This window comes from Aphelocoma coerulescens, chromosome 1A (genome assembly GCF_041296385.1).
Source record: "Aphelocoma coerulescens isolate FSJ_1873_10779 chromosome 1A, UR_Acoe_1.0, whole genome shotgun sequence".
Classification (NCBI taxonomy): domain Eukaryota; kingdom Metazoa; phylum Chordata; class Aves; order Passeriformes; family Corvidae; genus Aphelocoma; species Aphelocoma coerulescens.
In genome coordinates, this window is record NC_091014.1 from 8,396,581 (window position 1) to 8,410,888 (window position 14,308).

At 41.9% G+C, this 14,308-nt stretch overlaps 1 protein-coding gene across 1 annotated transcript in view; it reads right to left on the reverse strand.

The window, feature by feature from the left end:
- The window catches only part of GRM3 (glutamate metabotropic receptor 3), a 101,593-nt gene that overhangs the window by 70,983 nt on the left and 16,302 nt on the right, over positions 1-14,308 (reverse strand). The gene's annotated exons all lie outside the window — the stretch shown is intronic.

Sequence of the window (14,308 nt, forward strand, 5' to 3'; positions counted from 1 at the left end):
GTTACTGTGCTCAAGAAAGTGAATGATTTATTGTGGATATCTCACCAGAGTCATACTCAGGCCATGGTAACATGTAGTTTAAATCCTGCATTTACTGAAGCTGAGGGTGTGAACCCAGCTGGGCTGGTGTGGCTCAGCTGCTGCACAGAAACACATTAAACTGCAATAACTTGATTGTGCATCCCAGCCCTCTCTTTTTAAAAGCTCTGTCTTTCATCTTTAAGACTTCAATGAAAACAGCTGTTTCAGAAGCTCACAAGAGAGCTGTACCACAGCAGGGAAACAGTTCCCTGACATGATGTCTTGGGGTGGCTTTATGATGTTGTATCCCATATCGCTGTTCTATGCCCAGAAATTAACTTTGTGCCTTTGTATGCCTTTAAACTGAGCCTGAGAGGGGGGAGGGGAAAAAAAATGGAGAGAAATTATCCTCCAAATTTGTTCAAACCAGCACACATGTGCAAGAGGGTCTCCAGACCCAGAGCACATATATCTGATACAACTAAAAAATTGCCTCTCTTAAAATGTCAGTGAGCCAAGACACCTGTACTGATGGGAAAGGAAATGGAAGACAGAGACCATGTCCGATGCAGCTACTTTGAAATAATGAAACCCTCTGGCAGGATTGGAATTGCTTCATTTTATGTTTACATCCATATGGCATTTGAGGTTAAATAGAACTTGCTTTGATATTTGCCCACCAGCAGTAAGGAGGCATCTGTGACTGTTGTCTCCCTGTGCATATGAATATTTTGCATCCCAATAATAAGTAGACCCAACCATTGTGCACAACCAGCATTTCTAGAGATGGCCAAAAACTGAGTAGACATGGCAGTTTGTGATATGGTTTGGTGGGCATGGTGGCATTTGGTCAAAGGTTGGACTTAATGATCTTGGAGATGATCCTGATGATCTTTTCCAACCTTAACAATCCTATGATTCTTTGATCTGCTGCTGCTTGGTAGTCACTGATCATCCCAGAAGATCTAAGTAACACAGGGGCATTGCATTATCCCATGTTAGCATCCAGAACGATGCAAAGGATAGAGTTTGACCCTGGTGTTGGATTACAGGCAGGGCTGTGGGTGTTTGTTTTCAAAGGAAATTTTCTTCTGCGAACAATCAGAAAAATCCCAGGCAGTCTCCTCTCGCTGACTGTGGCAGCTCCCAAGACAACAAAACCAAAGGTAATTGGTGCTGCCTCTCCCTCCAAATAGGAAATGTTGATATTTCAAGTATTTGTTTAACTGTGGATAGTTGACACAGCTTGTGAGAAATTATTCTGGGAGGAAAGGAAACCTCCCAAACTCCTCCACTTCCTTTGTCCCCGGCTCCTCTCGGCTCCTGCTGGGTGCTCTGAATCACCCCACCAGGAACGTCCCTGCCCCGGGGCAGGATCCTCCACCCCTTCCTCGAGGCTGGCGTTCTCCTGCCGGATCCGGGGATGCAGGGCTGTGCAGGGAGCGGATCCTCGGCAGCCAGAAAGGGGCTCAGCTCTCCCGGCATCAGCGGGGCCAGGCTGACACCCCAGCCCAGGTGGGGTAAGTCAGGCAGACTCCGGCCCTGAGTGAGTTCGAACCAAAAGAGGCAATCTGGTACTGAGCTGTTTTTGCCCAGTGGGGGATATCTGCTGTGTTTGTTGTAAGATTTTTCGGTGTCACTTATCACATGCTCGTTATAATGCATTGCCTGAGGCATAATTAAATTCAAAGGGCATGTCTGTGTTGAAAGGGAGGGTTGCAATTTGTTGCTGTTAGGATTTTTCATTAAAAACCAAGCAGTTTTTCTGACTGGCAGGAGCAATGGTTGCAGAACAAAAATGCTATTAAATAAAGAGAAGGCAAAGGCTTTTCTTTTTTGCTTTTTTTTTTTTTTTTTTAAGAACTACCTGCCTGACATCTCCACACTGACTTTGAATAAAGCATTTAAAAATAGTGGGATTGTAACAGTAAGACGAGGCAAAGAAAAGAAGAGCCTTGGCATTAGGAAAGGGCTGGCAGGTGATAGGTATATTATATATACCAGATTATATGTGTATATCTATTTATACACACAAATATCTGTATCTATATGTGTGTGTGTACGTGTTTTATCTCCAGTTGAGAAATTTGCCTTTGCTGCTGAAATTTTCCTGCAAACTCAGTTAATTAGTTCTCATAATACCCATGGAGACAGACATTAGTATCAGCCTTATCCACAGATGAGGAGATAGGAAAGAGTGCAGAGAGAAGGATGCACAGAGAGATTAAGGGATTTCTGCTACAGTGAATTCAGTGTAGAGCTGGGAATTCAGTCCAGCAGGCAAAATCCTAACCCTATTAAAAGCAATGGGAGACTAACTTACGAGAAGCCTAGATTTGGCAATTTTTGCTTGCTTTGTTCAAACCTCTCTGATCTATTCACAGCTACATGTGTCCTGATGATGCTTGCAGAAGAAAATCACACCTGTGACTGTGTACGGCTCCTGGTCAAATCTCAGCGGAGTCCCTCTGTCTCAGAGCTTCAAAACAGGGGCTGACTGTTTCTTTGAGGGACTCTGTACCATACATTTACATATGTCTTAAAAATAGTCTGGAGTGATAAGCGAAGTAATTTAAGATCTTCCTAAATAGAATACTATATTCTCCCAGGCCACCAGGGTCACAGAACTGAAATTTTACATCCCTAGTTGCTATATTCCACCTCACAGTGCTAGCAAAAAATGACTGGAGGGTTTCAGCTAAACAGATGAGCTACTTTTAAAATAGATTGGGTAAAGCAAGCTCATTAAAGAAAAAAAGTAATAATGTCCTCATTTTATAATGGCTTTGTTGCCTTCTTGCTTATATACTTGTTCCAGGGCAGTATTTTCATTTTATTAGGGTGTTTTCAGCTCTTATTTTTAAGGTCACTTCATTAATGTTCGTAGAACACTTTGAAGTAGAAAATGTGAGTACTAAGTGGTATCACTGACACACTTTCAAGGCAGTGCTTTTGCCTTCCCAGAAGTCATCTGAAGCAAATTTGTTACACCTGCAAATGTGCACAAATTGGTGCTGGCAGTAGAGGGACAAATTTCCCTCAAAACTGCTGCAGCAGCTGTACTCTGGCTGCAAGTGCCTGGAAGAGGATTCCTCTTTCCAGCAGGAAGCTGGGGTCTGCCAGCTGGAGAGCGAGTCCCCAGCCTTGCCATGAGGAGTCTGGCAGGGAAGCAGCTGTGGAACAGAGCTCCACTGTCTGATACTAATGTGCTGGATAAAAATCCCCATAACACATCTGGAAGCCCCCCAGTGGCTCCTCCAGTGCTGGGCACCAACTCTCCAGGGTTTTTTTCTCAATGAGACTGTAATGGACTGAGGAGTGTTGGAAGGAGCAGAGGGTGTACTGGGTTTATGTGGGAGAGGAAAGGCTGCTGGGGTGGGCAGAAGGTCACCTGCTGCAGCATCTTTGAACATGGGGACAGTTTCATAGAATCATAGAAAGACTTTGGTTGAAAGTGACTTTAAAGCTCGCCTGGTTCCAACGCCCTGCCATGCACAGGGACACCTGTCACTAGTTGCTCAGAGCTCCATCCAACCTGGCCTTGAACACTTCCAGGGATGGGGTATCCACAGATTCTCTGGGCAACTTGTACCATGGCCTCACCACCCTCACAGGAAAGAATTTCTCCCTAACATCTAACATCTGTATCTCGGGTCTTGTCCACTGATCAGAGGATTGCCAGTGGTGCAGTGCTGTTGAACACAAGGATTTACTGCTCCCTTGCTGCGAGCCTGGGACATCCCAGGGCAGAAGACAGGTTTCTAACACCTGAGACAAGGGCTTACCCATGAAGAGTGGTATCTACAGAGTCCTGTGGTGTGTTTGAGAAGTCTGTGGTGTCAAGGTTAATTTTGAATATCACTGGAACCATGGCTACCTGCATCCTGTCCCCACCACCCCCTGGGGTGTGGGATCACAGGAGGGATCCTGTTGGTCTCGGGGTATGGTTTGGACACGTGCAGTGCTGCTGGCAGTGTGAAATGGGAAGCTGTCCTGGTACTGTATGGCAGCCTTCCCTCTAAACTGCAATAGCACCGCTGCCCTGCTTGCCTGTGGCTCTGATTTATTACCTTGTCATATTTCAAAAGCTAAAGCAGGTTGAGCTTGGTCAATGTTTAGATGGAAAGGTCTCCAAGGAAAACGCAAGAGCTGGAGGAAATGTTCCCTGAGTCAGAGTCAGGGCAATAATCCAGTGTGGTGTTAAGGATGTTGCTTTTGGTCTGATTGCAAAATCAATGTATGGACCACTAGTGGTCTGTGGGGAGGGGCTGTAATACCCAACATGACTGGGCAATAACTGCCAGGTCTTTCTTTTCCTGCAAGGGTCAACTCTACAGTGGGTGTAAATTGGGTGAAATGGAGATGATGAATCTGGCTGATTGCTTTCTCTGTTTTGTCTCATTACTTGGATTTAGAGGTTTGGTTGTTTTTCTTTGTCATTTTCCTTTGTATGTTTCATAATTCCTTAAATGGCATGGAAGGACACAAAATACAAACATTTAGCAATTTTTTTTCTCTAATAAATTTCCCAACTTCTGGAAATCCACAACTTAAAGTTCCCCTTAAAGGTTTTGGGGTTTTTTTCTGCCTAAAACTATTGTTATGTGGATTTGGATTTTCCCTCATCATTCCCACAGAATTATCTGCAATCTCAGGCTGCTCTCCACTGTCTGCAAGGTTGGATCCATTTTCTACCAGTTTCTTATACTGAGAATCATCTCTGTGTCTGGACCTCCAAGAAAACCAGCCACAACTCTTACTATTGCCTCTGTAGATGTTGTGTTTCAGATACTGGACTCTCTCTGCCTAGTGTCCTGGGACAGTGCATTTTTCCACATCCATCACACAGTTTGTTTGAAATGGTTCCAGTCAAGGAACACAGACTTTTGTCTCCTGTGAAGCAAGGTGCATGCATGTAATAGAAGTTGCAATCTCCTTTGTAACAGTAAAAACTATATTAAAAGAACACTGATCTGAATTTAAGGAGATAATGGAAATGAGCAATTTCATCCATGCAGCAGTTTGGCCTCTTGGGTTTTTAAACAAATACTTTTCTTTTTTTCTTCATCCGTCCTCCACTTGTAGCACAAAAAGAAATATTTTTCCATGATGTGATGGAATTCAGATTCAAAAGCTGTATTTTCATCTCCTGATTATTTTTTTCTGGTTTAACAAACTGCAAATTTGAAGTATGAAACGTGCTAAATGATCTCTTACTAAAAACTGCAAAGCAAACAGAGCATCTCTACCCACTCTGTTATTTTAGGTGTTTTTATCAAGAATGAACTGACCAGACAGTTTTGAGGGTGGCAAGGTGTTTAAGACCCACTATGCAAAGACTCTGTGACTCTAGTAATTAGCTGTGGGCCTCCACTGGGAAAGCAGAGCCTTGATAAGCACATTACAAAACCCCTGTCAGGAATAAAAGTGCTTTGAAGACAGCATTGAAAGAAATTTTGCTTCTGAATATAAGAAAGTATGTAATGTGAGATTTCTCAAAGGAGAAGATTATGCTTTATTTGGGCTTTTCTATACAGATTGAGGAACAGAATGTGAGAAAACTTCACAACTTATTTAGGAGCACAGATATTTGCAGGCTGGACTGTGCCCAAGTCCAATCCAGACCAGCATCTTGTATCAGAGAGTGGCCAGCACCAGATGCTGCAGGAGCAGATACAAGAGAATCTGTACAGGTTATGTTTTCACAAGTGGGGAAAACATCTCCCTAATTTCCAGTTATTGTTGTTGCTGTTTTACATAGATTTATTTTCTTTCTACAGCACAAAAATTAAACAGAGGTGTCTATTTCAGACATTAGATATCATTGCCCAAAGCATTAAATGCTTCCTCCCAGTCATATATTGAATGACTATAATGAAGCCAAAAAACCTGACTCCCACCCCTGTATTGAGTAATTCCAGTGCATATTTCCAGTAGAGATCCCCACACTCTGTGATGTGGCATGGAAATGACCACTCTCCTTTGGCCACACAGCAGTCAAAGCAAATGGGAATCTACCCTGTGGTTTTGAAAGAGGTGCAGGACTTTTTCAGCAGATAACACTAACACCCCCCAGGCCTGGCAGAGGGGATGCAGAGGAGACATTGGCCAGGCTGGGACCCTGTTGGTGGGGTTCTTACTGGTACTGACTGCCTTACAGATACTGTACTGACTGATACTGGGCAAGTTGTTTCTCATCTCTGTGCTGTCTCTACAAAGCAGAGATACTGACACTTGCCTTCTTTGAAAAGCAGCGTGATTGACAGCTGTGGCTAAAAAATAACTAGAATATAACAGAAGAGACTGTTTCTTAGGACTATCAGCTCCACCACTGAAGCTGCTTAAAACCACCCACAAAACTCTTCTGTAGACAGAGAAAAACACATTCACCTCCATGCAAAGCTGCTCCTTCTGTTCCTCTTTCAGAATTAAGATGAGCCTTTGACTTTTAATTCTGGGCACTGGCGTTTTTGTTATTGTTACTGAAAACACACAATGTAAACTTAACTGTGGTCAGATCCCTCATTGAGCTGCAGTGGAGGAAGGGCATTTGTACTGGAAATTAATATGGCTGGCATGTCTGCCTAGGTTTTGAGGATAGTGTTTTCATGTTCTTTTCCTTTCTTCCTCAGCTTTCTTCTCTTTTGTATCTGCCTGCCTCTTTCCCGTTTCTTTCACAGCCGCTATTTTTGCTCCAAGCAAAGAACTTAGTCATGCTCTCACTCTCTCATGGGCTCTGTGTACACTCGAGGTCAGGCTAGCAAACCTTACTGGAGCCAAACTTTGCACCCTTCCCTTGCCCTTTTTGAACCCTCTGCCTCGTCACAGCTTTCTGTCCCCTGGGTTTTCCCCATGCTCCCGAGGGCAGCAGTCCCTCACTGCTGGCACATCCGGCTGGGGTTTGCCTGGGTGCTCTCAGTGGCTCTGATGCAGAGCTCCTGTTGGACACTGGGCCAGTCACTCACCTCTCCTCTGATGTATTTTATCCACTTCAACCACATGATTTTCAGGGTAAGGGACAGTCTGTTACTCTTTGTCATTACCCACTCTAGCACAGCACAGTTCCCCCGAGGTTCGAGGCACCATATGCCCTCACATTCCTCTGAGCTCACTTCACCCTCATGTCCCTTCTTCTTCTCTCTAATGTCCTTTTAACAATGTCTTCCTTCTCAGCACGGTGGTCCTTCTTCCTTTTCCCCATGCTCCCCTTGCCCTCCTCCAGGGCCGTGCTGCCAAGCTTTGGGCAGCTGTCCTGGGCTGGAGATGGGGCTGGGACCATGGGACACCCAGGATCTGCCAGGAAGGGTCGAGCCATTTTGACTCCTCTCCCTTATGAGGCAGCAGGGATTTCTATGCCTGAACCTCAGTGGGCAGGGAACTAAACAAAAAGGAGAGGCAGAGCTGTCTAATGAGCTCATCAGAGGTGATATGACTTGTAGAAAAGGCTGTATGTGCAACTGGGAGCAAACCTTGCTGGAAGGAGTGTTTAACATCTGATATGCAAAGCCTCATTCCTTGAACGTCTGCAGTAATTTTTTTCACTTTCAATGCCTTCCATTTTCTCATATCTGCCCTAATCTGTTTCCCTGTATATGGTTTTGTCCAGTTGTGTTCAACCTTCTTCCCACTATTCCCATCAGTGAGGCCTATGGGCTGCTTCATTCCAACCAATGTTCCTAAAGTTCCTTTGGAGGGGTGCTCCAGTGAAGCAACAATTAATTCCTGTATCTGTAATTTGCTTATCTTCTTCTATAGAGTCTTACAAAAATCCTCAGGAGAGGGATATAAATGATGAATGCAGGTTAATAACATGGGAGTCTGCGGAAAATTGCATTAAAATGGCACACCAATAATGGATATAAAAACAACTGAAGCATGTGGTGAAGTCCCTACTATATCAAAATATTTCCACTGATAATATAAACTGTAGTTTGTGCTAAAAAATCTGAAACTTTAAAGTGATAAAAAATTATTACCTCCAAACTGCTTGTGAGAAGAAAGAAGGTTAGGTAAATTATTCTCAGTTGTTACAATAGGTGAAAAAAATAAGCAAAATGGGTGAACTTAATCCTATTTAATTTTAATTATTCAAAGGCCTGGAGCCTAGCCATGTGTATCAACAGAGCTCCCTTCCTCATCAGCAGAGAGGCAGAGACCTCAAGGGAGACAGATTCATCCCAACCCAGAAAAAAATGCTTAAAAAGCAGGGACGCTGGCTCTCCCTTAACTGGAGAAGACAATTCATCTAGTCTTACGTAGGCAGGATGTCTAACCCTTCCAACAGCTACACTTAGGAGCTTCTTCCTTCTCAAAGCCATTTTTAAAAAATGGCCTCAGGCCACTATGGCCAGACTAAGATTAGCACACTATTTGTAGTTTCTGATATTCTGAAAAGGATGTAAGACCATTTCTATTTGCTTTATAACACAGAGGCAGCTCATGGATTTCACTAGTTGCACTGGAAACTCTCTACCAGATGTGAGGTGCTGGAAGCTGAGCTACACACTCACCAGGGTGCTCAACAGCCTATATATCATCTTTGTGAACATTTTGTGTGCCTGCATGAGCTAAGGGGAAGCTACCTGTGTGAACTGGTATCACAGAGGGGCTTCAGGAGACCTGCCACAAATCTTCAGTCAGGCAAACAAACTGGAGGAGCTTTGCCCTCTCATGGCAGTTTATCATTCTGCTTTAACAGGTTGAAAAAAGCTGTCAATAAGTGACATGAGAAGAAGTCACACTAATGTGGAAAGGGAAATCTGCTTCCCATTTTTTTCCAGTAATAAACAGAATGAGACCTGGACACAGTCTTTGGGGCATCAGCTGGACAAATATGTAGGACATCCCACCCAGCAATCTCCAACCAGAGTATGTTCTGTGTCAGGACACAGGAATTGTGGAGATGTAACTGCCAGGGTGATGGGAAAAGGATGGGAGCAACCTGCTGAACTAAGAATGCAGGTAGGGTGTATCATCGTAGTGAGATGTGTTTCTGCTAATATACTTTAGCATAAATAGTGCTGATGTTGTGTTTGAAATGAAAAAGAGGCATTGGATGTATCCTTTCGCTGGAGGTGCATTCCTAGGGAGACAAGAGTGCAAAATCCCACTTCAACAGGATAATGTAGAAGAAAGTACTGCAGAAAAGCATTTAGGTGAAGAAAAACTTAATCCATATAGTTGTCTGTTCTTCCAAAGCATTAGCCAGAAATCTGTCTGAAATGCTGTTTTTCAGTGTGTGATCTGGTAGCTCAAAGACTGCTTCTAAGGTAAGAATTTTCTTTTTTTTAATGCTATTCCCCCAAACCAGCAAAATTTCAGTTTTCAGCCTGTGGTCTGTGATTCTTCATGGGTGCAGGATTAACTTCCTGATATCCATGTTTTTCTACTTTTCTGAGAAACACAACCCTAATGATAATATATTTTCGGCAGAATCTGCATCCACAGGGAGAAACAGGAAAGAGTTAGCAATGAGGAGTGAAAACCACTGGTACAAAGGGGTTGTTTTTGAACTCAACATGAGAAAATTGATAAAGATTCCCCTAGGCATTTTTTTTAATGGCAACACCTTGATTAATGGAATATCACCTACCCTTGTATAAGAACAGATTGAAATGCAGAGAAGGTAGATGGTGATAGTCATTGACAATGTCAACAACTGTCACTATCCAGAGAAAGTGAGGAAAGTGCTGAACTGGAGTCAGACTGCTATTTTTATTGCGACATTATAAATGTATCATTGAACTCTGCAAGTTCCCAGCAGGCTGTTCTTAGATAATCATGGCATCTATTTTAGTAAAATGCAGATTTTGGGGGTATTTTATTATACAGCAGGATGGCTGGTCTATAGAAGAAATGTTGCTGGATTTGCCACAGCAATCTGCCAGACACAACATCACCAGCCAAGTGGTAAAAATATGAGTGCATTAAAGATATAGAGGATTCCAACTGATCCAAGATGAGCCTGCAAAGTGCATTTTCTTCTACCTATCTTGAGTTTGCTCAGTGGAATAACAGTCTCTGAGGTAAAAATAGTTCATGGAAAGAGAAAATGCTTTCTCCTCGGTGTTGTCTCTGTTCCTCACTTCCTACATGTTGAGATGTAGTTTTCTTCTGTGACAACTTTGTGTTGAATATCCAATGGAGAATTAGCAGGTGGAACTGAGATCAAAGTCCTACCCTGCTTAATATCTGCAGCATTTCTCAACTCTCAGAACCAAACCAAACCACACAAAAAATCATCCAGATAATAGACTGTCAAATGACCAGATAAAACCCATGATCAATAGGAACAACGAGGCAAAAATCCACATTTTTTAGTATATGACATAGAAGGTCATTGAAATCACAGAGCTCAGATGTATGATACAAACTACAGATAAAACTATGAAATTACAGTCTTTGCTGTCATCTTAATAATCTTTAGCTGCTTGTTCATCCATATTTGTGGAAAACATGGCCTTAACTCTTTCAATTCATTATGCTAGTCACTTTTTAGAGATAGTAGCATCTTTAATATTCTCCTAGGGCTGTTTTGTTTGCCTATGACATATTTATTTGTCAAAGGCAGATGTCCAGTATTATGAAATGTCTAGCCTAATTCACTTTTTTTTTTTTTTAACACAATATGACATTAGGAACTGAATAAATTTTAGACGTGAGTTCTGTACTTTTAGTCATCCCCTAGAGTTGGGATTTATTTTAAAAACATGTTAACTCTGGGCTGGAGCAGTTAAAGAACAGTTTGGACCTAGTAATATATGAGTCATAAGGAGAGTTGTTTCCTGGTTCTGTGGGTACTTTTTGACTGATTTAAGCAGTAAATATGAAGCTTGGTGAGGCGTAAACAAAGGTTTATCTTTAAAAGCGGCCCCCTAGTCTATTTAACTACAGCTATGATCACAAGAGGGTTAGTACTAGCGGATGTGTGAATTCAAACAGTACAAAAGAATAACCTGGTCTGCTTCCCTGATATTTATGGTGCTGTAACTCAAAAGTTATTCAGTAAAAATCAGTGGAAATCCTTCAATTTCATGCCAGAGATACATTTTTAGCTGTAAAGACAATAGCAAAAAAAAAAAAAAAACCACAACAAAAACATTCCTGGGCAGAGTGGGAATATGTTAATATTAAGTTTAAATTTTTGTAATTCAAATCTAGATTAGGAAAATCCAAATCATTAAAACCACTATTGCAACAGCAACATGCTGGCAGGTCAGTCCTGGGGACTAAGTGTAGCAGGGTCAGGGCTATGAACAGTCCCTGTGCAGGTGCAGTGGCTGCTTGTATTGTAATTAGTTCTCTGCCCATTAACAGATATTGGTGCAAAGCAAGGGGGGGGGGGGGGGGGGAGTGTGAGATTTTAGACCCTTGGTACAAGGGTAGAACATAAAGGCAAGAAATTTTTCCAAATCCTTGAACCCTGAAGTTAAATACAACTCAGGCTATAAGACTGGAGCAATGCAGATGATGTGTTCTTTTGAGGTTCAGCAGGGCAATGTCCTTGTAATTGTTGCTATTACCTGGTTATGCCACACAAAGCCAGAAGGACCATCTTGAACTAATCAGTAGGACGATTTGAATATGTAAAAGAATGAACCATTTTAACCAAAATCACATCCATTGAACAGAAGATGGATGTTATAAAGGCCTTGTCCTGATCCTGTTAGTATTCCTGTCTTTTGGGGCTTAAAGTTAGCTGACTTAGTGAACAAGTAAAAAATCAAGCAGGTGGGGAAATCTTTGCAAGATTACAGTATGTGGGAATCTCCAGGAAGCTTTGACAGCCCCAGGAAAGAGTTTCCCTATCCCTAACTGAGCTTCAGAATAAGAGACACTGCAAAGTGCAGCAGAGGAGGAGGAATAAAAGGCAGTTTTGAGGAGAAAGGAGTACACAAGGGAAATCATGAGAATCCACTCCTGGGGGCTATAGGACTCAGACTCCTTCTGTTTTATGCAGAAAGGGCAAAGTCTAGCCTTTAATTGGAGACCTTCAAAATTATGACAGCTTTTAACAGAAGACAGCAAAGGCTAAAGAAAGAAAAGAAAAAACTCAACCCACCAGGCACCAAATTTAAACTAAACTAAACTAAACTAAACTAAACTAAACTAAACTAAACTCTGGTGAACTGTGTCAGGGAATCTGTGCTCCAAAAGGAAATTAGGGAACACGAGGTCTCAGGGGTTCTTGACGTGAGGAGGAAGAACAGGTATTTATGATACTGCAAACGCCTCTACATGAAAACTGGAGTCTAGCAGAAGTCACTTTCTGACAGCACCACTTGGAAGGAAATGTATTTGCTTTAATTTGTGCAGTGCAACCTCCTCCACACTCCAACCACAGAAGCTCTGAGCCCAAATCAGCTTTATGAACAGGAAACAGTGTTTTAGTTTAGGAATGTTAAATTTTTTGGCTTAGGAAATTGTTGGTTCACTCTTTATTATAACTAAGATGAAAGTTATCACATATGCATAGTATGTAAACTGAGAAGAGTTTGAATATTTGAACACTTTAATATTGGACCAGTGTGTTGACACTATGAGATGATTGAAAGAATTACTTAGTATTTTCTGAAAGGTCTGAAATGCAAATCTTTCAAATCAACAAGATCAAGATGAACAGTGAGCTTGGATTTGAATGCTTGCCAGGTTTTCTAATATATTTCTTTCTCACTTTAACACAGTTTTAATTTGGCATTGCTGAAAATTATGGATGGCTAATTCACAGATCTACTGACTTTAAAGGCATAGGGGCCATAACTGACCTTCCAGCTTGGCCTCTTGTATAATGCAAGCAAAAAGACCTCCCTGTATTAATTCCCACTTCAAGACTAAGAGTTTAGCACTGAGAGCTTAGGAAGCTTTGGACTGGGTTAAAACAAAGGCTTCTATAGCCCATGTCTGTCATCATTCAGTCTCTGACAGAGGTCATCTGTGTACACTTAAGGAAGCATAGGTATAACAATGCAAGACATCCCCATCAGCACAAGTAAGTTGATGCTTTCACCTGTGGTTAAAAAGTTAAACCTCAATAGAAAGGCAAACTCTGAATTCTGGGAGAGAAAATTCATTTTGCAAGATAAACTTATCTCCAAATAATAAAGATGGCATTGTAGGATCTCAGACACATTTTGCCTTCCTCCTGTGTGTTGCAGAGAGAAAAGTGTCTCTTTTTGGAAGATACACAGAGCAGACTCTTGTGGAAATAAATGAGGGAGGACAACTTGGCAAGGACCAGAGAAAAAACCAGCAGCACCATGTTTTCCCCTCTCTCTGACATAGCACCTTGTTTGAGTTCAGTCACAGAGCAGGCTATGAATAAAATTATTACTAAAATTCCAAATCATGTTAGAAACATACATAAAACTGAGCCTGAACTGCTGGAGTCCCACCCCAGACATTTAGGTGAGGTTCTTTTAATGAAACAGTCAGATTATGTGGTTATACATGTGATCTGGTTATTCAAAGGCCCTTTTATAGTAATTTTATAGAAAAAAACAAAACAATTTTTGAACATGATTTCTCTCTACCTGTAGTAGATGTCTAAAACAGGTCAGTTGAAGCACTCCTTAAAAGTGTAATTCTTCTTTTTATTATGAAATATGACTTTCCAAAGATGTAGATCTCCACACTGTGGCTTCAGGTTATGTCTGCTGAGGTAAATCCCACCCTCAAATGCTTCTTTTCTTTGATTTGTATGAAAAAAATGAGGTTGTGGAATGAAATGACCAAAAGAAGCACCAATTCCTTGGTAGTCACAGAAGTGATGAGAAGTGCAAGAGGTCACTACAAATATTTCTCTTCCCCCCCATCCCTCCCGCCCCCACTTCCTAAAGTAAAAAAGCTTTTTCTGAACTGGGGAAAGCAAGATTTTCTCATAGAAGGGGCAATGGTGAGAGACTGCTTGTTCTTCCAGACATCTGAGTGGGAGTCAAGACAGTTTTTGGTCTTTTAGAGGGAGATGAGGCAAATTAAATATTACTTTCACCGCTGGTATTAATCACAAGCAAAAGGCTCCAATAGAAATCCCTTCATTTGACTTGAAGTGGAAAGAATTACTTGCCTGCTTAGAAAAAGTTTTTATGTGGTGTAAGTCTGAAGAGTCTAGGATGAACTGCAACTGCAAGGAGTTCTCAGGAAAACTAAATGATACTGGAGACCCAGAGGCAAAGCAATTAACATAGTTGTGCAACCAGCTGAGTCTTTGCAGTTGCTCTCCACACACTTAGTTGGGCTGGAGAAACACATGACCCCAAGGGCTTGGGGCACAAGGTTCTCAGCCTGCACA